Source organism: Mus musculus, chromosome 10, assembly GCF_000001635.26.
Source record: "Mus musculus strain C57BL/6J chromosome 10, GRCm38.p6 C57BL/6J".
Classification (NCBI taxonomy): Eukaryota; Metazoa; Chordata; class Mammalia; order Rodentia; family Muridae; genus Mus; species Mus musculus.
Genome location: NC_000076.6, coordinates 85,290,478 through 85,315,862, shown reverse-complemented (window position 1 = coordinate 85,315,862; position 25,385 = coordinate 85,290,478). Strand labels below are relative to the sequence as shown.

The window sequence follows — 25,385 nt, the reverse complement described above, 5'->3', positions numbered from 1 at the left end:
GTGAGATTAAGTACACTGTCCTTGACCTGGGTGCTTTCATCTGTGAAGCGGGTTATGGTATCCCGTTCATACAGCTTAGTTTTTATCTGCTATATAAGACAAAGGCATTTTATACTGAGGCTCATACTTAAATGATAAAATAAAGCGTGTGTTTCATGATGATTTAAAGGAAGACTTTCGATTTTGGTTGCAAGCATGTATCTCGTTTATGTGATAGCCAAAGGCCTATGTTCAGCAAACACTCCTAACCTAACTCATTCCTAACTCAAGCCGTTATTAATTTCTATAATGTGTAAGATAGTCCCTTAGGTGATGTGGGAAATAAAAAGGTAACGTAAGACAATTCTGCACTCATGTAGCATGCACTTTAATGGATAAAATATAGAAACAATCGACCGATGTGCAGCAGAGGTTTGGAAAAGTGAAACAAGAGAGCCAAGGCAGGGGTCTTTGAAAAATCACTGAAAAGCAGAGACTGTCCCCGAATAAAACTGAAGTAGGAGGACGAGATAGAAACACAGGACATCTGGGGTCTGCAAAGGGGTGAAGAGCTCACATTGCTCTGGCAGAGTCCCTGGGTTCGATTCCCAGCACTCACTTCAGAAGGCTGGCCTCCTCCTGGAATGCCATATTCAGGGGATTCAACCCCTTCCACGGGCACTGCACTGCATCCACACTCACAGATAGACACACACTCATCATGTCACTAAACATAGAAGTAAGCTTTGAAAAAAACAATACAGGACAAGCCCTGCTTTAATTTTATTTTCAAGTAAACAATAAATATTTTAGTGTGAATATGTATGCCCCTTGGCACTGCATTTGTTAAAAAATTTTTCTTTCAACATCTGAAATTCAAATGAGAGTCCTATATTTTGTTTGCTAAAGCTGACAGTTTTATATTTGCCAGGTTCATGGGAGGCTGGGTACAAGTGGGGTTTAGTAGTTGAACTGTGACCTAAGAATCCTGAATAGCAGCCCTGTAGTGGTAGTGCACATCTTTAATTCCATGCACTTGGGAGGCAGAGGAAGGTGGATCTCAGAGTTTGAGGCCAGCCTGGGCTACACAGAGAAACCTTGTCTCAAACAGGAAACAAAAACAAAAACAAACAAATGAACCACAAAGGAATCCCAAATAGGATTTCAGTAGCTAGATTACGTAAAGATAGCCTAGACTAAGATGGTTATAAGAGTAAAAGGCAAGACTCACAATTTCTAGACATATTTGGTGACCATGTGAGCGCTGGGTGGTTCCTGTAACCTGACCACCATGTTGATGAATCTAACCAATGACGAGCCCAGTGACAGGTGCAGAGAAATATCTTAGCCATGTTGCAAATGCAACAAGTCAGATATGAATCCTTAGCCTTGTGTCCATCTAGCAGTTGATGTCCTGAATCTTTTTTTTTTAATTTTTTTATTTCAGAATTGCTGTTATGTACAGACTTCATAAAAAAAAAACCACACACACATATACTGGATATTTTCCATGACATAAGAGCTGGAAATAAAGTCTAAGGGCAATTAGAACTGAAAGTGTCCCACAGAAGTTCGAGGATGGCTCCTTCTTAAATGTCCTTGATCACCTCCTCCAGTTCTTCCTTTGTGAACATGTGGAAGTTCTGACCAGGCTGCACCGTGGCTAGCTCGATGTTGGTTGTATTCAGCTTCTCCTCCATGACTTGCTTGAAGATGATGAGCGAGGACTTGATGGCCTCCTTCAGAGTCATAGACTTATGGTAAACTTCTTGCAAGGAGCTCTGGGCACCTTCAGAAGCAGAGCCAATTGCTCGAGCATCACACTGTACAAAGGTCCCAGATGGGTCCATGTGAAACAGTTGGGGTCCTTTCCCATCAACTCCTCCAAACAACAATGCTACTCCAAAGGGACGAGACATAGCACCTGGATCTGCATCTTCTTCTCCAAACTGCAGAGCCAGATTGGACACAGCCTGGGTCACACTCTCGACTGTCATTGTCTCATTATAGGTGAACCAGTGGTTCTGTGTCTCCACTCTGGCTTTATCAATTAAAGTTTTAGCATCAGCAATTAGCCCACTCATGGCACAACCTATATGAGCATCGATCTCTACAATCTTCTCAATGCTGCTAGGCTCCATTAGTGGGGAGGTAATTCTCTTCTCCACAGCTAGACATACACCCTCTGAGGTCTGGATGCCAATGGCTGTAGAACCAAGCTTGATAGCCTCAATGGCGTATTCCACTTGAAATAATCTTCCTTCAGGAGAAAAAGTATTCACACCCCTGTTGTACTCGGACCGAGTGAGGAACATGGCGAGGACAGAAGGAGGCGGCAGTGGCTACGCGGGGTTCCCAAAGGCCACACGATTGAAAGCAGCACCCTAATCAACCACACCGCCACAACCGATGTCCTGAATCTTAAACATAGAATTAAACTAGAAAGTGGGGAATTGGGCTGCCAAGAGAACTCAGTAGACAAGAGTACTTACTCAACTCACAGAACCTACACAATGAGAAGAGAGAACCTCTTCTCACAAGTTGTCCTCTGACCTCCACATTCGTGCTATGACACACGTTGCTACCACGCCCCAACACACACACACACACACACACACACACACACACACACACACACACACACATTTTTTATAAATGTATATACACATACCCATTTTTTCTTAGAGACATTTTTTAAAAGAAAGAAACTGGAGAATTTAGGGGAAGCTACTGCATTTGGAATAGTAATAGTCTAGAAGTGGAAATTGCTGTCCAGATCATCTTAATTGGCAGGACAATTATAAAATACATTACTTGGTTCTGCTCACTATAAGGACCCTTACCTACCACACCAACCAAAGAGACAGGCTCCAGGTAGCCATATTGCTAGGTGAGGCTACTATTACCTAAAAATGATTGGGACATGTGTGTCTATATAACTTGGGCTGAGCCAATCAGAATGTATTTCAATTGGGACTGGAAGATTAGATTCTAGTTCATTCTTGAGGAAAGAATTCCTATGTATGAGTATTGCTGACTATCATGGCAAAGCTTTGTTCTCACCTGTCCTCTTGACCCTACTCTCAGTGTAAGGTATAAATCTCATCGGCTTGGAGACCCCTCCCTTCCAATCTTTGTAATATGAAAGTTGTAAAATTTCTGTATTATGTGCTAAAAACGGTTATGCTTTCCTGGTGTAAAACGTGCAGTAGACTCATCATTTCTTTTTGCTTTTCAGTAATTACTTCTTACCTACTGCCAGGGTCAGCCTGGGCACCAAGAGCTCAAGACAAGATGCCGGCTGCCTCCTGCTGCCTGCTGCTGGGGCCTCCTTCTCTGTGTTTATTCTCTGAAATCACAGTGGGGATATATCCTGATCTCTGGGAGTTTTAAGTGCCGTACCTGCTCTGAGTTGTGAACTGCCATTTGCATTATTGATAAAGAGGCAGAGAGTCTAAAAGGTCAGCACAGGGAGCCTGCTTCTCATGCCTCAACCAAGCACAGACTTGCTTGCCTTGCCTGGTTGTGAAAGCTCAGAGTCCTTAGAATCCATGTGGAGGTTAGTGTGAATGTGTGTCTCTGTGTGCAAGTGCTCATGGAGGCTAGAGGTCAACCTTAGGTGCCATTCTTCAGGAGCCTCCACCTATTGTTTTTGTGGAAAACCTCTCTGGCCCGGAGCTCACTAGGTAGGCAAGGGAGTGGCTGTCCAGTGAGTGAACCCCAGGGATGTGTCTGTCTCTACCTTCCCAGTGCTGGGATTTCAAACAAAAACTATCACTCCCAGCTTTAAAAAGCAAACAGACATGGTTGCCAGGGATGAAACTGTAGTCCTCACACACAGTAGACAACACAGCATGTTCCTGACTGACTCATATCCCCTGCTGAAGCTTAGGGTCTAATGACTGAGTCATATCCCTGGCTGAAGCTTGGGGTCTAATGAGATGCCTCTCAGGCTCACTCCCAGTTTTTTACTTTGGTCCTTGGACTCACCCCCCACACACACACACACATACACACACACACACAAAGGATTCAACAGACTTCTCAGGTCAGTTCACTCTCAACAAAATGAAAATGGACAGTCTGCAGTGTGCCACATCCATCAGTCAAGCAATGAATCCACAGTGGTATGTGAATGCTGAAGAGCTTCCTTTGCTCTCACTACCTAGACATGGACTTGAACCCAATGTTATTCAGGACCATTGCAGAGGCAGGAGCCTAAAACCAAAAAAGGAGAAAGGACTATAGAGAGAAGGTTCACTTGTGTTGTAGATTGGGTCTAATGGTACTTATGTTAATTCGGTTCCCCCAAATTACACAGGAATCCACACATCTGCACGGAGAACACTGTGGGTCCCTGCCCCCAGTTGGTTCTAGCTGGTAAATAAAGTTGCCAGCAGTCAATGGCTGGGCAGTGAGACAGAGGCAGGAACGGAGAGAGAAGGAGTTAGTACCATCATGCCGGAGAATCAGAAGGATCCGGCTGAGAAGTGCAGGACAGACAGACAACCAACATGTAAGAGTCAGGGATCATGGCCCAGGAAGGCTACAGGATGGGATATAGGTTTTAGTAAGCAATAATTCAGGAATACCGAATGGGAGAGTGTCCTAGCCATTTGGAGACTTAAGAGTGGCCCCACCATTGAGCTGTGTGTGTGTGAGTGTGTGTGTGTGTGTGTGTGTGTGTCTGTGTGTGTGTGTGTGTGTGTGTGTGTGTGTGTCTGTGTGTGTGTGTGTGTCTGTGCTTCACTCCAGAATCCAGACCACTGGGGTGGGTAGCAAGCAACTCGAGTTACCCCCAAGGCCCAGTGCGTAAAGTAGACTAATCTATAACAGCAACACACTTGCTTTCTGGGTTGGGGTGTAGGAGTGAGCCACTTAGGGTTGCAGCATCTCCCTCCTGACTGCATTCATGGAAACCATCCCCTTCTTCAAACATCCTCAGTAAAAACCATACTCTAGCTCATTTATAGTGGCAACATCAAACTGGAAGGCTGTGGCGGTCTTCAAAACTCCCAGGAGGCTGAGCAGAGGTAGGTTGCACAGCTGGAGGCCTGGAAGGCAGAACTACCTATAAATGGTTCCATCTGATTAACCACAGATGCTCAGATTGTTAACAAGTCCTGGATGATGAGCTTACCCTGAATTTGTGCCTCTAATTCATCCTGGTGACAGCAGTTATCTCTGGGGTAAGGAAAAGCCCAGTGTGCTAAACCAAAGACTCCCTCCCGTCAACATCCCAGTTTAATGTTTTCCTGGACTAGAGGAAACCATAATGATTCTTGTTTTGTGTCTGAAATTAATCTAATGTTGCATTTCTCATACTGGGCTCTGGGGAACAATGATAATTTTCCACTTAATAAAGCTTCCTCTCTTTTTTTCTCCCTCTCAAAGGCAGCTATTTTAAATGCTGAGTGTCTTCTGTATACAATATGTCATGCCTCAGACTATTATGAATGACTTTTTATACTTGTTGTCAGTGACTCTAGAGATGGTGGAGAAGCGCCTTAGGTAATCAAGGTTACATTCACCGAAAGGGTCTGTTAGTCTATGTTTTATAGACATGACCACAAACCCTGCATTTAATCACCTATCCTTTCTATGCCTGTACATTAGACAGTAAAGCTTTCTAAGTCACTAATAAATCACCCAGGTAGAAATGAACCTCATAGAGATTATTCATTTATGAGTTCCCATGGAGAGGAACCTCATAAAGAAATGGCTTAGAAAGATTTCCATGAAGATCATGACCCCAGATACCCAAAGGAACCCTTCCCCAGTTTGACAGAGCACAGAGTGGGTTGAAGACTGTCTTACCTGGGCTTAGCACATACCTGATTAATGATTAATACATCCAGGGTCACATCCTAGCTCCATTAATTGCTAAGTGTGTGCTGCTCCAAGTGACTTAGTCTTCCTCTGCCTGGGTTTCCCTGTTTATAAAACAAGTATCATAGTATTCACGCAAAGGACTTGTCATACACCTAAATGGGACAGTGACATTAATGTGAACAGCTCTCTCTTCCACTGGGGGACAGGAAACACTTGAGGTCTTTCAATCCAAAGGGACTCATTACAGAAAATGAGCAACAGAGTTGATGATCGTGATGAGAAACCAGAGGCCCAAAATGCAGCTTGAAGATTAGACATGGTGGGAAGGCTCTGGGGAGGTGGGGAGACTCGGAGGCTGTCTCGCAGGAGACAAAATGATATCCAAATCTGTGCTAGAGACACTGAGGAATGCTGCAGGATGCAGAGAAGGGGAGTGAAAATATACTGCCTGTCTCCAAATTCTGTGTTCTGTCTTCCACCAACACCTCCAATGGCTGCACCTTCCGGAGAGTTACAGGCTAAGGGATCCAAGAGGATGTATCTCCCTAAATTGTAGAATAGAGCCAGGGAAAATCAAGGATGGATCTGAGTGCAAAGAGAAAGTTAACCAGGAAATTCTGGCACTTAGGGAGCCCTTGTTACGAGCCGGGCTCTGGGCTCAAGCCTTGACTTTACTCACTTAAACCTTTTTTGGAATATGCAGTAAATATTAGATCTGTTATTGAAGGAATTAGCATAAAACTTAAAGAAAATAATAAAATATGGGAGAATCCTTCACACTGAGATAAATTAAAGGGAGAAACTGTACCTCGTTCATCTTTATCTACCCAGCACCATGCATGGTATCCTGCCTTCCATGGGCATCCAGCTCACATGTGTTAAACTCAATGAAATTGCCAGCAATGAAATCAATGGAGTGAGGCTAAGTGAAGCGCTCACCCAGCTTGCTACTCACTGCCAAAGCTAAGCCCGTAAGAGCGCCTGGCTCTCTCTCCTTCTCTTGAGGGGCTTTTAGAATCCTGTGCCTTCCTCTCCACATCCCCTGAGAGCTCCAAAACCTGTGCTGAGAAGCCCATAAGGTCTGACCACAGAGGGATAAAGATGTCCAGGGAGCCTTAGATGGCACTCGAGTTAAGCCCAGGCACCAGACAGCTTTGAGACTAGCCCAGGACCAGCTTGACAACAGGCACAAGAACAACTCAGAGTTTAACTACCAACTGAGCCAGAAAAACAGCTGAACTGAGAAACCTGCTGCGCATGTGGCCCCTGGAAGGTGCAGCTAAGATGTTTAGGATGTAATTTGTTTTAGAGCAACAATTAATATAGAAATGTGTGTGCCCTATAAAACAGAAGCAAAGATCAAAGACAGACAAGAGATGCAACGAAATATCAATAGTGGTCCTCTAGTAACAGGTCGGTAGTTTAACAGTGAATCTCTCTAATAAGCCATCTGTGATTTTCTTCTTTCTCCTTCTGTCCTAAGCACTTTTTTGAAAGGGTGAAAAAACATTGTGTTTTTCATGCACTGTTGTTAACAGTGGCTTTGGAAACAAGTAGATTTCTTTAGGAAGCTCCAGGCTTCCTATCCTAGCTCTCCAAGATCCAGGCAAGTACGTGAAAGTGATTATAGCTGGATCTTTAATATGAAGACTCCTCATCTTGCCCCCCACAAGGTGCTGACACACACCCGCATGAAAGCATTCTTATCCATCTTCCCATAAATCAAACCTCTCCATTCCAAGTGATCTATTCTGTCCAAAGCCAGACCATCATCAGGACCCACTGACAGTAAGTCTGTCTTTCTCACGAATTGAACAGTGTCTCCCTGGAACTGGCAGTCACAGGTCTTCACTGACTACCTGCTATGGGCCATGGCTTGTTCTAGGCATTGGATACAATAAAGAACAAGAAAAAGCCTTTGTTCTCCAGAAAAGTAGATACTAGTGGGTGAAGTGGGCAATTTACAAAGCAAAGCTTATATGATTGTTGCACATCAAGGGATTGCTAACAGCCCATGTCATGGAATATTAATTCCTCAACACAGAACGCTGAGAGATGGGGCACTGTGGGATCCTCATATGGATTCTCACCTTTCCCAGGAGAGCGAGTTTGCTACAATGGGGGCTCAGCCTTGCCTCTCTTGATGTCCTCCCTTTCCCTCTCACCTTATAACATGAGTTGAGGCATCACAAGGCCTTCATCTGATGCAGACGTCTTCATCTACAGAATCACAAAACCCAAACAAAGCTCTTTTCTTTATGAAGTACCCAGTATCAAATGTTATGTCATTGAAGCAACAGAAAACAGTAAAATACTAATTAAAGACATAGAGTATTATGGAGAAGATAAACCAAGGGCAGCATGTTGAGGGTGAGAGAGCTATGAGTTTTGAAAGGATGGTCATGGGAGATCATCCTGGGGAGGTGACATGGATGAAGACAGAGAGGACATCTGTGATTCTCTAGGAGAACATTCTGATGGAGCAGCATCAAGAGTGAAGCTATGAGAGATGGTTGTTTGGAGTACAAAGACCAAGATGGCTGGAGAGTGGTGTGTGGGAAAGAGAAAGGTAGAAATACTGAGTCATGGGAAACTGTAAGGACCATGCTGATGGCTTTGTTTTTCATTCTCAGTGTTATTGGAAATTTCTTGACGTCAGGAACAGACAGCCATACTGTGTGTGCTACTAACTGGTGTGTACAGAGCTTTACCCTAGCTACATGAAAGTAAGGAGGGAGAGTCAAAGACACCTTAACAGATTACTGAGGTCATCCAGGTAGCCAGTGTGAACCGGTTGGGCTCTGGATAGACTTCCAACATAGAACCAGTAGGGACTATTAGAATACTTGCAAATATAAAGAGAAGTCAAAGATGTAGTAGGTTTGGCCTAGTGCTGCCTGTAGCTTTTGGGAACCTGCCCCCTGTTGGTTCTGATTGGCAAATAAAGATGCTGGTAACCAATATCTGGGAAGGACAGACAGAGGCAAGTTTGGGGGATTTTCCCAGGCTTGAGACCCAGAGAGAGGAAGAGGAGAAGGAGATCTGCTACACCCAGAGCATGTGGAGGAGAGAAGAGATGCCATGTCAGAGAAGAGTGCAAGACAGAGAGGCATGGCCGCCATGTGAAGGAGCAGGGAGAGCGAGACCCAGAGGGCTCCCAACTGCGCACAGGGCAGCCAAGATAGAACACAGAATTTAGTAAGTTGTAACTCGAGATTGTCGGCAAGAGGTAGATTCTATCAGGCAATGGCCCAGCTATTGTGCTGATCAAGGCATATCAAAATATAAAGGCTGTGTGTGGGTCTTTCATTCAAGAACATAAACCATTGAGGCGGGTAGCAAACCTGCCACCAGGATTCATTAATTAAAAAATATTGCATCATAAAGAGAACTCCAATTTTTTTAAGCAAGTAATGTCAGCAATTTGTAGATGTCTGTATAAAACATAGTTGGTTCATTTAAGAGAGAGACAGATATATTCCCAAATTATTTTAGTAGTAGGGCTTACTATATTAAACACACAGTAGTTAGGCAGACTATTAAAGTGTACACATATGGGTACTCAAAGAGGGTTCCCTCTGGGAGAAACATTATTATAGACAGTGAGTGGGTAGAGCTGGCAGGCAAAGGTCTTTCCGGATGGTGGAACCAGTCTAGCTGAGAAGGAAGAGAAAACTGAGGAAAATGCAAGGCTGGGGTCTCACAGGCCAGATGGTTCATGGAAGAGAATATGGACAGGAAACCCACAGGGAATGAACTCAGGCAAGGAAGGCATTGGTCACTAAGAGGAGACAGGGTCTCATCCTGAAAACAGAAAGGGCCACATGTGAGGCTTAAACCAAAAGGTATGGGATAAGAAGCAGACCACAGAGAGATCATTCTGGCAGCCATGTGTGGAAAGAGGAATGAAGACTGTCAGAGTGAAAGCCTGTGTGTGAAATCTGATCATTATGGTCCTTGGGAAAAGGCTGGGCTGGAACCAACAAGAAAGGTAAGGAAGGAAATAGAGAGAATTAAAATGTGCTATTGAAACAGGAAATCAGAGGGACAGAGGTAGCTGGATGCGGGTGGTCCCCAGTTCCTGTTGTGAGTAAGTGAAGTACTTACTTGGGTAAGGTGTGTGTACTTGGTATAACTAGGTTTGAGCTGCATTAAGGGTAGCCTAGGCTAGCTCTGCAGATAGTCAGGTGTGAAGCTCAAAGGCGAGATCCAAGGTTGGGAGCATGCAGACTGGTTCCCCCGCCTCCAGATCTGCTGGATCAGCATGTGTGTTTTAGGGGAACCCCTGGGCGATTCATCAAAGCATTGGTTTAAAGCAGACTGATGGGCCCTAACAGTTTATACCTGGTCCTGACAGTTACTAGCCATGTATGGGCTGGTTATTCTTATGGCATCTCTGTGCCTCCATTACTTTCTCCATCAACTAATAACGTTAGGAGCTATCTCATAAAATGCCACAAAGGCTTAAATAAAACAGTTCAAGTAAGCTACCTTATACAGTTAAAACCCCAGTGTGAGTTTGTTGTTGGCCAAACTCTAGAGCCCAACTGTACTCATGAGCCTCCATCTCCTATTTGTCTACACTCTTTTGAAAGCAGAACACTCAGAGATGAGCCCGTCCACTGAGTGTAGTCCAGCCAGCCCTGCATCAACTGGACTAGCTCATTCGGAATGCCTGTCGTGATGGTTAGCCTTGAATGTCACTTCCCGTTACTCTGACAAAGGCCTGAGGAAATCTTAGGAAGGATTCATTTTGGCTTCTTGTTTCAGAGGCTTCGGTCCATGGCCAGCTGGCTCCACTGCTGTTCCACTCCTGGCAATGCAGGATCCTCCTGGCAGAAAGGCACGGCAGAAGAAGATTGCTTATCTTTGGCAGCCAAGAACTAGAAAGAGACAGAGAGGTTAGGACAAGATACACCCTTCATGGCCATACTCCTAGTGACCTGCTTCTTCCACCTGGGTCCCACCTCCTAGTTTCCACAACCTCCCAAGAGTGCCATCGAACTGAGACTCCATCTACAATATAAATCCATTCATTAGGTCAAAGCCCTCAGGGTCATACCACTTGTCAGTAGTACCACCAGCTGGGACCAAGCCTTCAACACAAGAGACTTTGGGGCAGTTCTTCACAACAAAACCATAACAATGCTCCGCCCCCTTTTTTACCTCCTGCTGTCGGGTACCTCAGAATAGAATCAGGGTCATATGATGGCTAGTGGGGTCAGAATACCCGAGGGAAGCTGAGAAGACTTGAGTGACCGTGTAAAGTGGATGAAGTGCTGAGTGAATGTGTATTGTCGACACGAGTCCAGCCATGTCAAGGACCAAGGTCTCAGGCCCATGGGAAATTAGAAAGTCTCCCCTACATAGATCAGACTTAGAACAGACCAGAGCCCTCTTCTGTTCTGAGCGTTTACAGTAAGCATAAGTGTGGGGGCTTACACACAATTGACCAGTGTGTGCAAAAGCTAGCAACAGGAGCTTCCTCCTCCACAATATTTACAGCCTGAGACTGTAGACTGTTGGCCTACAGAGACCTCCTCCTAGGACTAGCTGATCCACCCCCTGTGCTGTACATAACAAAGTCGGTGTGGTTCCAGACTTTTCCCTCCATGAGACCAAGCACAGCCCCCACCCCTGCACTCCGGATGTTCCTTACACGAATGTCTATCCTTTTCTTCAGTCCTTCCCACCCCATCAAGTTTCCAGACCCATGCCACGTGGGCTGTGGGAGAACAGCCGTGTCTGTCCTATAGCTGGGTGGCCTTACATGAAGCACTTACTTTTCCTAGACCTGTTTCTTCAACTGTGGCCTAAAAGGTGGTGGGACTAGTGTCTGCTTTGGTTTGGAAACTGTTTGTCCCAAGTATGCCATGCTGAGACTGCAGAGCCTCTAAAAGGTGAAGGTCTAGGCCTCAGGGAGGCAGAATTAGTGATAGTGAGCTTACCCAGCATGTTCAAGGCCTTGGACTGGATCCCAACCCCCAAGAGAGGGAAAGGTCTATTTTCCTAGATATGGTGGTAAATAGCATCGGTCTCAGTAGTCAGACAGCAAAGGTAAGATGGTCTCAAGTTCAAGGCTAGCCTGGGCTCTCTAATGACATGAGGTGAGTGAGATGGAGCCTCATGGGGGGTAATTATGTCATGGGGTTCTATTCTCATGAGTGGATCAATTTGGGTCTTAAGGGAGTTGGTTGGGTCAGATAGTAGATTCATTCCAAGGTTGTTATAAACAGAAGTTACCAGTCCCCAACCTCCAGCTTCCTCCTTCACACATATCCTGCTTGGACACATTTTTCTCTCTCTACTTCTTTACTGGGTTGTGAAGTAGCAAAGGGAACCTTGCCAGGATGCTAGTGCTGTGATGTTCCAGGGACCAAATAAACCTCTTTGTAAATTACTCGGCCTCGGGCATTTTCTTACAATAATACAAAGCATACTAATAGGTATGGTTATTGCAACGTTTAAGTGACTTGAAGCATGAAGAAAAAGATCGGGAGCATTTAAAGTAGTCATGCCCAAGGCTATCAGTGGAATACCACAATAATGCAGTTCACAAAATCTTAGCATTTTAGAGATACAAAAAGGTTAAACTGTAGATACTAGAAGGATATGAACTCATCGCTGGCTCGGCAAGCAGGCCCCTCAGAACACAACTGGGTATTTTCTCATACACGGCCAGCTCTGGGACTTGTGCCCCCATTGTGCCTGGATCTACCCAGCGGTACACAGCAGACATGCCTCTCTGTTAACTATGTTAGAACCTGACTCACTTTGGGTAAATCATGAGGAACTTAAGATTTACTGAATTAATCCTAAAGCCTTTGGGTTTGATTTTAAGTGCACAATGAGACTGCAATTATGAAAAAGATGTATAATTCATTTCAATGAAAAGTAATTTTGATTTTTTTTCAGTTGCCTGATTGTCTTAACTTTTTTTTTTTTTGACAAAAGTATTATTTGTCAGAGATTTTCCCTAGGAACATGGGGCTGGGTACTCTAGTTTCCCACCTCTTCCTGTAAACAAACATTGACAAAATGACACAGCAGTAATGGGGGTGGCGGGGAGAGAGAGCTAGTACTTTGTTACTTGTTTTTCATTGGCTGAATTGCCACCAGGAGGTGGGCTGCAGGATCACTCGAATGGCAGGATCACGGCTACCAAGCTGTGATGGACCACAGACCGGTCATCATGAGCCCTCACTGAGCCAGAAAGCTGGGTCTGGTCCAATGGAGGCAGTCTCGGGTTCAGAAGCCAGCTTTCCAATAAACACTGTGGGTGCTTTGTACGGGCGCATCATAGATTTGAACCTTCACAACTGAAAGTTAGACATGACTGTGTGAATTAACAAAATGTGGATAAAAATTATTTGTTATTTCTGGGTAGAATTTTTAGGATAAACTGTGAACCTACCACATACCCTTTGCTTTTCTGGAAAGACTATAGCGCACGAGCCACAGTAAGGCCTGGATCCCAGGAGTCTGTGTGGAGTCAATGCTGCTGGCGAATCCAAGAGAAAAGCAGACTGGGCAGGAGATTAATAATAATAATAATAATAATAATAATAATAATAATAATAACAACAACAACAACAACTCCCCCACAACTTTTGTTATTCTAGAAGACAGTAATATTTGGAGATTGTGTGTTACTTCAGCATAACAGAGCCAATCATACCTAGCACACCTGATACATAGTGACCTTGAAAGTCATTACCACTTGCAGTTCTTGCAATCAGTGTCCTTGAGTGGCTTGCACGTCAGGTAGAATTTGAGGAAATTTTAAGGGAAAAAATGTTAAAGAATAAGCCTCTCTACTGCTTGCCTATGTAGAATGCTAAATAAGCTTTAAAAATTACAGTGTTTATTTTAGAAGCCAGCAAAGGCAACAGAACTGGTCTGCAATAATTAGAAAAGGTTCGGTTTTATATTAAACCTAGATTTACTGAGACTTTAGTTTTTATTCTCTCTAAAGTAGGAAGAAATTTAATTCCTGATGTGTCTTGTCATATAACCTAGACCTTGAGTTCTCGGGGAAAATCTTGAATTGAATATTTAAGCAATTACAGCAAACAGAGCCTCCCAGAGTGTTACCTGCTTTCATTAAATTTCAATCTTGAAGACAGATGTCTTCTATTTTGGCTTTTCATTAAGGAATGGGGCGGGGGGAGCACAGTGAATAGCTGTGAGATAAATGAACATCTTGTCCTTTCCTACTAAAGGTAACACCCTCCCCCCCTCCTTCTCCTTGAGCTCCTGCATGCTATCCAAGTCACTAGAGACCAAAGAGGTCTGTGTGGTAGGACTGAGGAAGACTGTAGTGGAAGAAGTGGTGGGCAGATGCCTCTGAAAGGAACCAAATGTTTAGATGAGAACAATCAGAACAAGAGCCTCGGATCAGGGATGGATAGGGAGCACCAAGATATGCAGGCATCCCTTTGCCGCCACAACAAGCCGGGACCCCACTTCCCCTAGTATCCAAGGCCCACTAGGGAGGAGAACAGAAAGTGCTGATGGGAGTTTGAACTCTGAACTGGTAAACTGATGAAGTAAACCAAGACTCTTCTGGGACCCTGGGGACTCACTCCAGGATGAGAGAAGAAACGTGTACCTGGTGTGGGAATACAGGTCTGGAACCCTAACACTCAAGAACCTTAGGCAGGAAGACTTTGAGTTCCAGGCCAGCTTGAGCTATGTAGCGAGATAATGTCACTCCCAGAAAACAAAGGCTGTGGCTATAACTCAGTGCAGCTCTTGTTTGCCTTATACAAGGATCTTAGTTCAGTCTCTGGCACAGGAAGAACAAAAGAAGGAAGGTGTTTGGAGAGTCCTTCTCTGGAGAGACATAAACAATGTCTACCCCCGACCTTAGAAGGTTCCAAGGACAAACCAAAGTAGATTCCAACACAGAGCAACCTGGAGAGCCAAATGGTTTAGTGGGATTACTTACAGAACCCTGAAGCAGCTGCACTGGAATGACCTTCCTGGCATGGACCATGGCTTCCCCATAGCTGCATAAATAGAGCCCATCTTCAACTAACCTTCCCCAGACTATATAGATACTCCACCCCTCTCCTGACCCAGAGGCCAAGTGCAAGTAGGGCAGAATTGTATACAAATGGCTAAGAAGAACTGGACTCTCAAGCGAAGGCCCAGCATCACACCTCCCTACCTCCTCTTGTCAGGGAATGTCATACCCAATCCCGATGGATTCTTGCAAGCAGGCTGATCTGATGAAGATGCTGGTAAGGTTACTTGGAGGACCAAGTTATGCAACAGAAGGAAAAGCATAAAATCTCCTACAATAGATGATGCATATTAGTGTTGATGCATATTCCCTGAAAGTACATGGCTGAGTTGCACAGCTTTCAACAAGAAAACAAAAACATCACTGGTCTTGCAAGACACTAGAAGAACACTCTTGCCTTCGATGTTTCCTGGAGTTAAAGTGAGCACAGGACTCACACTGGGGGCTCACCATTGTCCTGACCGCTGAGTAAACACTGAGTCTTTGTCCTATGGTTCTGGGTAGGAGCTTAGAGCTTGCTTTTCTAGCAAGTTCTCTAGCGAGTCTGCTGCTGCTGCTGGTCCAGGGATCACACTTTGAGAATCCCTGCACTGATTCATCCAAGTCCAGGGTTGAGCTCACCCCAGCTGACACCAAACACAGGGGGTATGGGAGGATGCATGCCGCAGCGACAGCAGTTATGCAATGTCATTGCCATAGCCATCTTCTCCGTCTTCTAGTCATCATCTCACACCTCTGCTGACATTCCCCTAGCAGCCTCTATAGGCCAGGCTCTGAGCACTGCGCAGCTGCGGCTCCTGAGCGGCTCCTATAGCCGACCTCATTTAACCCTCACATGTACCCTTCCTGTTTTGCAGGTAATGGGTCTGAAACTTCAAGAAGTCCAGGAGTATTAAAAGTGACAGAGAGGCATGGCCAGGCCATACTGGGCACTCTCTATCAGGAGCAGAGGCTCTAAATCACTGACTGCCAATTCACTTTGTCAGTTGGGTGATACTCTTTTGAAAGAGGTAGTTTGGGGACTACAAAGACCCAGAATTGACTTATTAAAATTTACTCTTTTTTTTAAAATATTGATGCTGATGGAGTCTGAACCATCTTAGACACCAAGACATTTCTACCCACAGTTGCACAGTTTCTGCCACTACCACCGCCTCACTTTAAGACTTCTACCCTTCTCAAAGCCCAAAGGTTTCTTGATAATTCTCATCATAGAGGTTAGCGTTTCAGCTTTCTGGTCACTTCCTTAACACGCACCCCTGCTCCCTACTCAACAGCTGGGGGAAGGGGCAGGAGAGGGGTGCTTGCTCAAGCATCTAATTAAATTGAATTTTGCTAAACCAAACTTCATCTCCTCCAGAGAGAAATCATATCACTGTTTGAGAGCAGAAGCAGCTGTCCGCAATTATGTTTTAAATAGTAGGGTTTATTCTATTTGATCGGCATGGTTTATAAAAACGCCTGTAAGGAGAAGCAAGCCCGGTGACAAACGTGAACAGGAACAGCCTGTGTTCAAGTCCGTTTCGTGCAGTCTGTATTCAACCCCCGAGAGTATTTTTGTGGTCTCCCTTATTCTGGCCCCGTGGTTGGCTGTTCCTACTGCTCACATAACAGGTGGCCTCAGCAGTGTCCTCAAACCCCAGACCCAAACTTTAAAAGAACAAATGGGGCCATGAGTCCCATTGGTCAGCTGTCAAGAACATGCTTCCTAAATTTTCTCCTTATTAACTTGCAATCTGGGTATTGCTCCAGAGTTAGCTATCTTTTTTTTTTTTTTTTTTTTTTTTTTGGTTTTTCGAGACAGAGTTTTTCTGTATAGCTCTGGATGTCCTGGAGCTCACTTTGTAAACCAGGCTGGCCTCGAACTCAGAAATCCACCTGCCTCTGCCTCCCAAGTGCTGGGATTAAAGGTGTGCACCACCACCGCCCGGCCAGATTTATCTTTCACACGTATTTTTAAGTGTGTGTGGAGGGCACATGCTTCTGTGCGCATGTTTGTGTGCACAAGCATGATTTTAGGTACTTCCAAAAGCAAAAGGTATCAGAGCTCCCTGAGGCTGGAGTTCAGGCATCTGTGACCATCAGATGTGGACAGTGGGAATCAGACTCTGATCCGCCGTAGTAGCAACATGAGCTCTAAACCACTGGACCATTTTACCAGCCTCCCAAATTCTACTCAAGTCCTTCTGGGCTGGAATATGTACATTCATGCTTTTTCCAAGCTCTTGGATCATTTCCCAAGAAGATAAGAGGGAAAAACACAGGTAGAGACTCCATCCCCCATCATGCTCTGCTTTCCCTTCCTGTTCCCTCTTTCTCTTCTGTTCCCTGCCCTTTGGGGAACAAGGACAAAATCCAGCTGGACTCTTTAGGTGTGGGGAAGACAATTTTCCAAGGATGAGCTGAATTCCCATCCCACAATGCCATGCAGCTAGTATGGAATGTGGCAAAGAAGCAGGGAGTGTAGATTTAGAATAGTTGGGAACAGGAACAGGGAACTGGGGACAGGAACAGGAACTGGGAACAGGAAGGGGGAAACTGGATCCATGGAGCTTTGGCCGCTTGACTGGTCAGAGACAGGTCTACTAAACTCATTGGTTAGTTCTGAGCTTCCAAGTAGAGCCTCCTACAACTATCCAAGAATGGACGAATGCACAGTTGGTTCTATGTCATTCACAGCCTCTCTTCTGTGCATTCTTTTGTGTGTGTTCTCCTTCCTGTTTCCTGATAACAAAAGAAATGTGTGCTCACTGCAAAAGAAAAACATTGAGAATGAAAATAAATGTGAAAACACACATCCTACCCTCCAGAAACAACCACTGTGCTCCATTTTCTATTTCCCCATACTTTTTGGTACTTTCAGAAATATGCTAATACCCGTGTGTACAGCTTCCGAGTACTTCTTATAGACCTATGTGATTCTCCCAACAGAACTGTACTATCCTGTTCATTCCACTTCCTTTCCTACTTCATAATAACATATAGATCTTTTCCCAGCTCAATCACTATGTATCTATATCTCTGTTCCTGGTAGCTATTATAATGTATTGACTAGTTTCCTCTTGATGAATACTGGGCACTCCCCACCACTCTTCCTGGACAAACTAACAGATTGTAATCTTCTTTGCATAGCTGTGACAGGTTTTCACCTTCCCTCCAAGGTTGGGGTTTTGATGGCTTTGTTTTGAGTCTCTCCATCTCCGTTGATGCTTCTATGGGTGGGGCCATGGCCTGCGTAGGACTGAGATTTCTGCAGCTTGTGTATCACTGCTCACCCCATCCCTAGCTGAGCAACCAGCGGATGCTTGGCTTAACCACCCCAGACCAAAGGAGCGGATTGGCTCTTGGTCCTTACATGACTATTCTCTCCACCAGGATTTCTCCTGCCTGAACCTTTCCTGTCTTCATGAATCACATGAGTTCCAGCATGCCTTGCCTGTCAATCCCCTGTGTTTTTCTTGAGATTTCTTCAGCTAACACTCATTCTAGAATTCTTCCCTCTATTTCTGTTTCCTTGATGTTTTTCTCCTTTCTTTCCCTCTATACACACAGTATATATGGCCATGTCTGGCCTCTCAGCCCTTCCACCCATCTACATCCTCTTTTCTCCACTCACACAGTCTAATAACTGAAAATCTAAGGCAAAGGAACTGGGCTTTCTGTACCTTCCTCTCTCTGCTGATGAAAAAAGATCAGCATTTTGGCGTCTGGGGAGATGGTTCAGTGGGTAAAGTGCTTGCTGATCAATCATGAGAATATACCTGTAACTCCAATGCTAGGAGCACAGAGGTAGCAGAGCCTGAGGTCCTGTTGGCTAAGCAGTCTCTAGCCAAAACAGCAAGCCCCAGGCTCAGTAAGAGACCTGGTCTCAAAAAATAAGAATCATAGACAGAGATATCCGACATTGATCTCCAGCCTGCACACATGATGTGTAGACAAGCACAGACACAGACACAGACACAGACACACACACACACACACACACACACACACACACACACACACACACACACACACAGAGTCCATTTTCTTTTCATTACTCTCCACCAGTAAAGAGGCCACGGAGGAGCCTATGGGGGATGGAGCATTTATATTCCTGTTATGGGGTAAAAACAGACACCCATGTTCAACTCCCACCTTGTCAGTGATCACTGGACAAGTCACTCACGATGAATCTCAGTTCTTTCATCTGTAGATTGAGGAAGCCTTGACTAACCCTACAGTTCTATGTGAACACTGACTTTGCTTTGGGGAGCAGAGAGAGGAAGTACAGATGACTACCTGTTAAAAGTAAGAAACTGCTTCTCCGTCAGACATGAAGAAATGATAAAATAATGGACTGTTCCTGGTGGCTGAACACTGAGTGTGGTGGTTTGCATGGGAATGGCTCCTGGAGGCTCTTAGGTCTGAATATTTGGACCCCAGGTGGTGGAACTGTTTGGAAAGGATTAGAGGTGTGGCCTTCTTGAAGGAGGTGTTATTGGGGGCCAGCTTTGAGGTTTCAAAGACTCCGGCCATTCCTAGTCTCTCACTCTGCTCCCACTTGCTCTGGTTACTGCTCCAGCACCATTCTTGCCTGCCCACTGCCATGTACCCTGGCATGCTTATCTGGACTCAAACCCCCCAAATAAACCATTGCTTTTAGAAGTTACATTGTAGCATAGTGTCTTACCACAACAATAAAAAAATGTAACCAAGATACCAAGCCATAATAATAAATCTCAAAGTCAGATAGAATAGAAATATTCCCAGAGAGAAGGATGGAGTCTCTTGACTACCCCACAGAGACTACTTACTGTTCCCCACTCCTTTAAGTAATAAAGCCTCACACCTACCCCTCCTCCACACAAATGCATCAAATGTTAGTTAGGTACATAATCACCTAACCAGACCCAATTCCCAGAGTCCCTTGCAGCTCTTGCAGAATGTGACCCGGTGGACCTGCAGTAGAATGGCATATAAGCAATAGCAATGTGTGCAAGCCCAAGCTTGTTCATCCTTAACTCTTTCCTTCCCTAGTCTGATGGGTGTGGCTGGGGATCCTGGATGCTTTGTTCCAGCTCTATGATCTTGAAGCCTTCTCCTCGTGTCTCCACTGCTGTGATGCTCATCCCAAGCTCATGGTGCCAAACATCCAACCCATTGTGAGCAACGCAAGACTTTTCTTCACAGGAGATGGGTGCACAGAAACACCACAAAGTCTGACTAACACATTTTCCATTCATAGCATAGCAGGATCCCATCTTATTTCAGACCTTTGTGATTACGGATGTCAAGCAGTTAAGTTCTTGAGGAGCCAACAGATTGTAGTTATGGTTATTGTGAAGGGTCCAGCTTAGCATTACAAACTCCATTTTGCTTTCAAACTCCATTTTATGATTGACTTGCTCTCTGAAAGAGCTCCGCTACTGGAAAAACCCCAACTTGTTCCAAGAGTCATGTCACCCTGGTAACAATCACAACTCCCCTGAGCAAATAGCCACTTCACCTCTAGAGACAACCAATCAGTTCTTAAGGGGAAAGTACCTAATGTCTAAAAGTAGATTGATTAAGCTTGCAACCATTGTTCACACCAAGTTGAAATCGTTACTAGCCAATAGAAGTGCACCAAGCAACTGTCAACCAATCATGTAACTGCCAAGTTAGAAAGTCCCTCGCCCTGCTCTACAGCAACAATGATAAACAGGCAATGCTTGGGTCAACTCAGGACCTTTCCACACCCTCCACTGTGCTGGTGGAAGCTGCTGGTGGTCTGAGCTCCAGCTTGAACAAAGACTCTTTGGTTTTGCATACAAGTTGGACTCCTGGTGGTCTCTGGTGTTCTGTGGGGACCTTGAGATCAGGGCATAGCAATTGTTCAAAAGGTATCATGGTAGAAACAATTCAGGGACTCATTCAATAGGATTCTGAGGAAGAGGGACATGTTTCCTATTTCGTGTGGTGGCCCATAGCTCTTAGCTTCAGCGCCGTCAGCATTCCCAAATGCCATCCAAAGTGAGGGAAAAGGCAGTTAGCAAAATGACTAAATGCCCACAGGAGACGTGGAAAAGGAAATACTTTAAAGTAAAACAGGGACTTTTGCAGAGCTGGGATCAGGAGACATTTCTTTCTGCTCCTAGAAAGAGAAAAATTGCACCTGATAGGCACTATAAATTTTGTGGCTGACCAAGTCTCCCTCTGTGGCCTTGACTTCTGGAAAGCCCCAAGCAAGTTTGCAGCTGTGTAACACAACACACTGGCTGGCAAGACGGATTCTTCTGTGCTCGTGTTGTTTCTGATTTTGTATATGTAACCTGGATTATTTTCCCTTTCTTGTTTCTTCTAATTTATGTTGCGTTTGACATTTTATAAATTCCTTTAAGACTCCTAAATATTTTCTTGGAATGAAGAATTGATGGGTGGATGGAAAAATGACAGGTAGCCATAAAATCTTTGAGTAGAAAAATATCTTAGAAGCCATGTGATTCAATTCAGGTAATTTTTCTGCAATATTCTTTAATAATGACCAAACTAACTGCCTCATCCTAAGATTGACAGTGATTAGAAACTCTTCTCTAATAAAAATAGTTAATTGTAGATATCACCAGAATATCTCGACCTTAAAGAGAATAATTTGCTTTCCCTACAAAGAGTGATAATTAGCTATAGCAAGAGGAAAAACATTTTAATAAGTAAGAAATGCAACATAGGCTAGGGAGATGCCTCAGTTGCAGTCATAAGGACATGATGAATTCAACTCCCAGAAACTGTACCAAAAAAAATACAAGCGAGGATGTGGTAGCACAAGCCTTTAATCCCATCTCTCGGGGGCAGAGGCAGAGAGGTCCAGAACAGCCTGTACTACATAGCAAATTCTAGGATAGCCAGGGATACATAGAGAGATCTTGTCTCAAAAACACAACAAAACAAACAAAAACAAAAAACCAATCAGGCATGATGGTGCCTTCTTATAATCTCAGCTCTTGGGAAACAGAGACAGGTGAATGCTTGGGTCTTGTTTAGCTAGACCATTTCTAGGCCAGAGAGAGACCTGTCATATATCACCCCACACGTACACATACACATACACAAAGATGGAAGGCTTCTGAGAAATAACATCCAAGATTGCCCCATGATCTAGACACACACACACACACATACACACACACACACACACACACACACACACACACACACACACACACACACACACACAGAGCAAGAAAGGAGGCAGAGAATCAACAAGAGAGAAGTATGGGTTTATGGGCAAGAGGGTGAATTAAAACCAAGTAAAATGGTACATATGTATAAAAAAGAATGAATCCATTCACTTGTATGCAAATGTAAAAAATAAAATAAGGATTAAAGAAAGGAAAGTAGGCTCTTAAGAGCAAGGGCGGATGTAGTTCTCAGTCAGCAGCATCAGCCGGGGCTGCTCTCCAGTATTTTCACACTGCAAGCCATCTGTGTTTGTGATTCTGCCCATACTCAATCCAGGGCTTCTTCTGTTCTGTATCATAAATAAAAAATGTGGTGCACATCAAGGGGCTAAAAAGACACCCACACAAAGGGAGGGAGCATTTGCAAATTATACACCTGATAGGGGGCTTGCACTGGAGTGCACAGACAGCTGCCTAACTTTATAAGAAAAAGAGGAACAACCCAACTTAGAAATAACGCAAGGCTCTGAGTTGATGTTTCCCTACATTAGATATCAGATTGGCCAATGAGCATACAAAAAGACACTTGACATCAGAGAAATGCAAATCAACGCCAGACACTGTGCCAGTTAAAGCGGGCAGCACATCCGTGTGAAAGAGGGCTTGGTGGTAAATGTCAGCAAGCACGCAGAGAAGCTGTAACCCCATACACTGCTGAGAGGCCAGGGAATGTTGCAGACACGTGGGAAAACAGGCTCTGCGATCCCCCAAAGCTTACATATCTGACCTGCTAATTCCACCCTAGCTCTCTGCCCAAGAAAAATGAAAATAGGTCTCCAAAAACCACCTTCGTTCCAAGGGTTCTGGCAGCATCGTTCATGATAATAAAAACCATTCAAATCCCACCGGCCGACACATGCATAAAACAAGGTTTACTTATATTGCAGATTTTTTTTCATCTGCAAAATAATAATAATAATAATAACAATAACAACAATAACAATGTACTGAGGCATCCCCCAGCATAGATGGGGAAAGATTTGAATGAAGCTATTTGTAAGAAAACAGTCAAAAAAAGACTAATTAACATCTATGTATAGACTCTCTATGAAATACACAGAATAGGCAAATATGTACAGACAGAAATTGGATTTGGTTGCCTGGAGCTTAGGCAGGGATAGAGTGGAACGGACTGAGGGAACGAAGAACAATGGCTGGCAGCTGCAGAGTCTTAGTGTGCAATGATGGTGCAAATGCAAATTTGATTGGGGGATAGCTGTACAATGTTGTGACTGTATTAAACCCAGTGAGTTCTGCATTTTAATTAATTGTGTAGTAGGTGATTACATTTCAATGAAGGGATCCTTTCTAAATGAGGTACATGAATTGTTTCAATCCCTTGTTTTGAGTGCCAGTAGCTCCATCCCACCCCCCACCCCCCGAATATTTAGTTAACAAGATGTGTGGGTTACTTTTTATCATCAACCTGACACATGAGGGAACTTAATTAAATATTTTGCTTCAATCAAATTGGCCCATGGCCATATCTCTGAGAAATTGTCTTGATTGCTGATTGATGTGAGAGGGTCCAGCTCACTGTAGGGAGCACCATCCATAGGCAGATGGTCCTGGGCTGTGTGAAAAAGCTGAGCTGAGCCAGAGAGGCAGTTTATATGCAGCATTCCACCATGGCCTCAGCTTCAGCTTCCTGACTTGAGTCCCTACCCTGACTCCCCTCAGTGATGGACTATGATGTAGAAGTGTAAGCCAAAACAGACCATCTCTTCAGTAGGCTGCTTTGACCTATACTGTCTATCCCAGCAAAAGGAAAGCCAACTAGAACTTAAGCAAAGAAGAGAACTCTAGAAGACTCCCCAGGAGGATTGGAGTGTGAGTTCCCAAGACCCACTCTGGCATCATCGGCGAGGCTGGAACTGACACCAGGTTCCCTTCACTGCTACTTGCCAAGATCTGGTCATTTTGAAAGTTCGCCCAGGATCCCCTTCTGAATTAGAATCTAGAGGAGGGCTGTATGATTGGCTGAGCCAAGGGAAGCTATCTGACTGACTAAGCCTAAGTCATAGGCTTGTACCTAAACGGCAAAGGAGGCTGAAGAAATAAGGTCTGGCTTCTACTGTAGAGAGTCAGGTGACATAAGAGCATGCCTCTGATGACTGAAGGAAGGAAGTATCTTAGCCTTCCTTTCCTGATTTCCAATGGGTAGAATGAATCTGAGTTTTCTTCTATTGTTTGGAAGATTGTGTGTATATTCAACTTGTTTGAATCCTTGCATAAGCAGAAGATCTGCCTGTAAATTAAGGCATCGTGTGTATATCTCAGCTCTAGTCTGCATGCCCAACTCTGTTTTAGTAGCCTGATCTCTGTTAGTACATCTCCACCATGGAAATGTCAAATGCACCGAGTCCCCCACCATGAAACAACCATTGGGCATTTCAGAGTAGAGCCCTGTTGGTTTGCTCTTTTATTCCCATTGATATCTTAACTATTACTATAACAACACTCTTTCCCAGTGTGGGATCCTTGGGCCCATTCCAGCCTTCAAACTGCTTATTATCAGTCTACAATAAGTGCAGAAATTGAGTAGTTTAGAACCCTTTTAAATTGCTGTGATATCCACACATATAATTTTGTATTTCATACACTATCAGTCGAGGATGGATTGGGAATTTAAAGCTGACCATCACTTCAGGGTGTTCGAGGGCTGCAGCTTGAAAGATTCTCATGGCTCTTTGTTGTTATTGTTCCAACAGATTAGCATATAATATTATATAATACATGTTACATCTATATTATATATATATATATATATATATATATATATATATATATATATATATAATCCTCCCAGCTACTGAATGCCCCATTATCTGAGTATGAACATATTCCCTATCAACCTCTGTCATATGCCTTTAACAATGGATTTTTACGCTTTTGCTCAAAACCCACCATTCTGCCTTCCAACGTCCAGCCCGCTCTCCCATTTGGCATAGCATGAAGGAGCTAAAAGAAGTGGCAGAGTTTAGACCAAACAAGAACCCACATGAATTACAAAATATCACTTTTCTCCTTCTTGTTCCCCTACATCAAACCGGGAAGGATGCACACAAACACATCGGTGAGTGTTTCTGGGTGCTGAGATAATGTAAAGAAGGTATGTGCTTCTGCAAACCTGAATGTTCTATAGACTGTTCCATGTTCTAAAGACAGAAACAAGGGCTGGGGATGGGGGAACGGCTCCGCCATTAAAAGGTTGAGCTTGCAACCAAAAGTACAAAGACAGCAGCAAAGTCATGCCCTCATCTCCTGACTTCCATGGACTGCCTGTAGATTTTCCTTCCTATGTCCTGGCTCCCAGCGGAGAAAATCCTCAACCGCATACATCACTC

General features: G+C 44.3%; 1 pseudogene; it reads right to left on the bottom strand.

Annotated features, from left to right (window-relative positions):
• On the bottom strand, positions 1,425-2,394 carry Psma5-ps (proteasome subunit alpha 5, pseudogene; annotated as a pseudogene).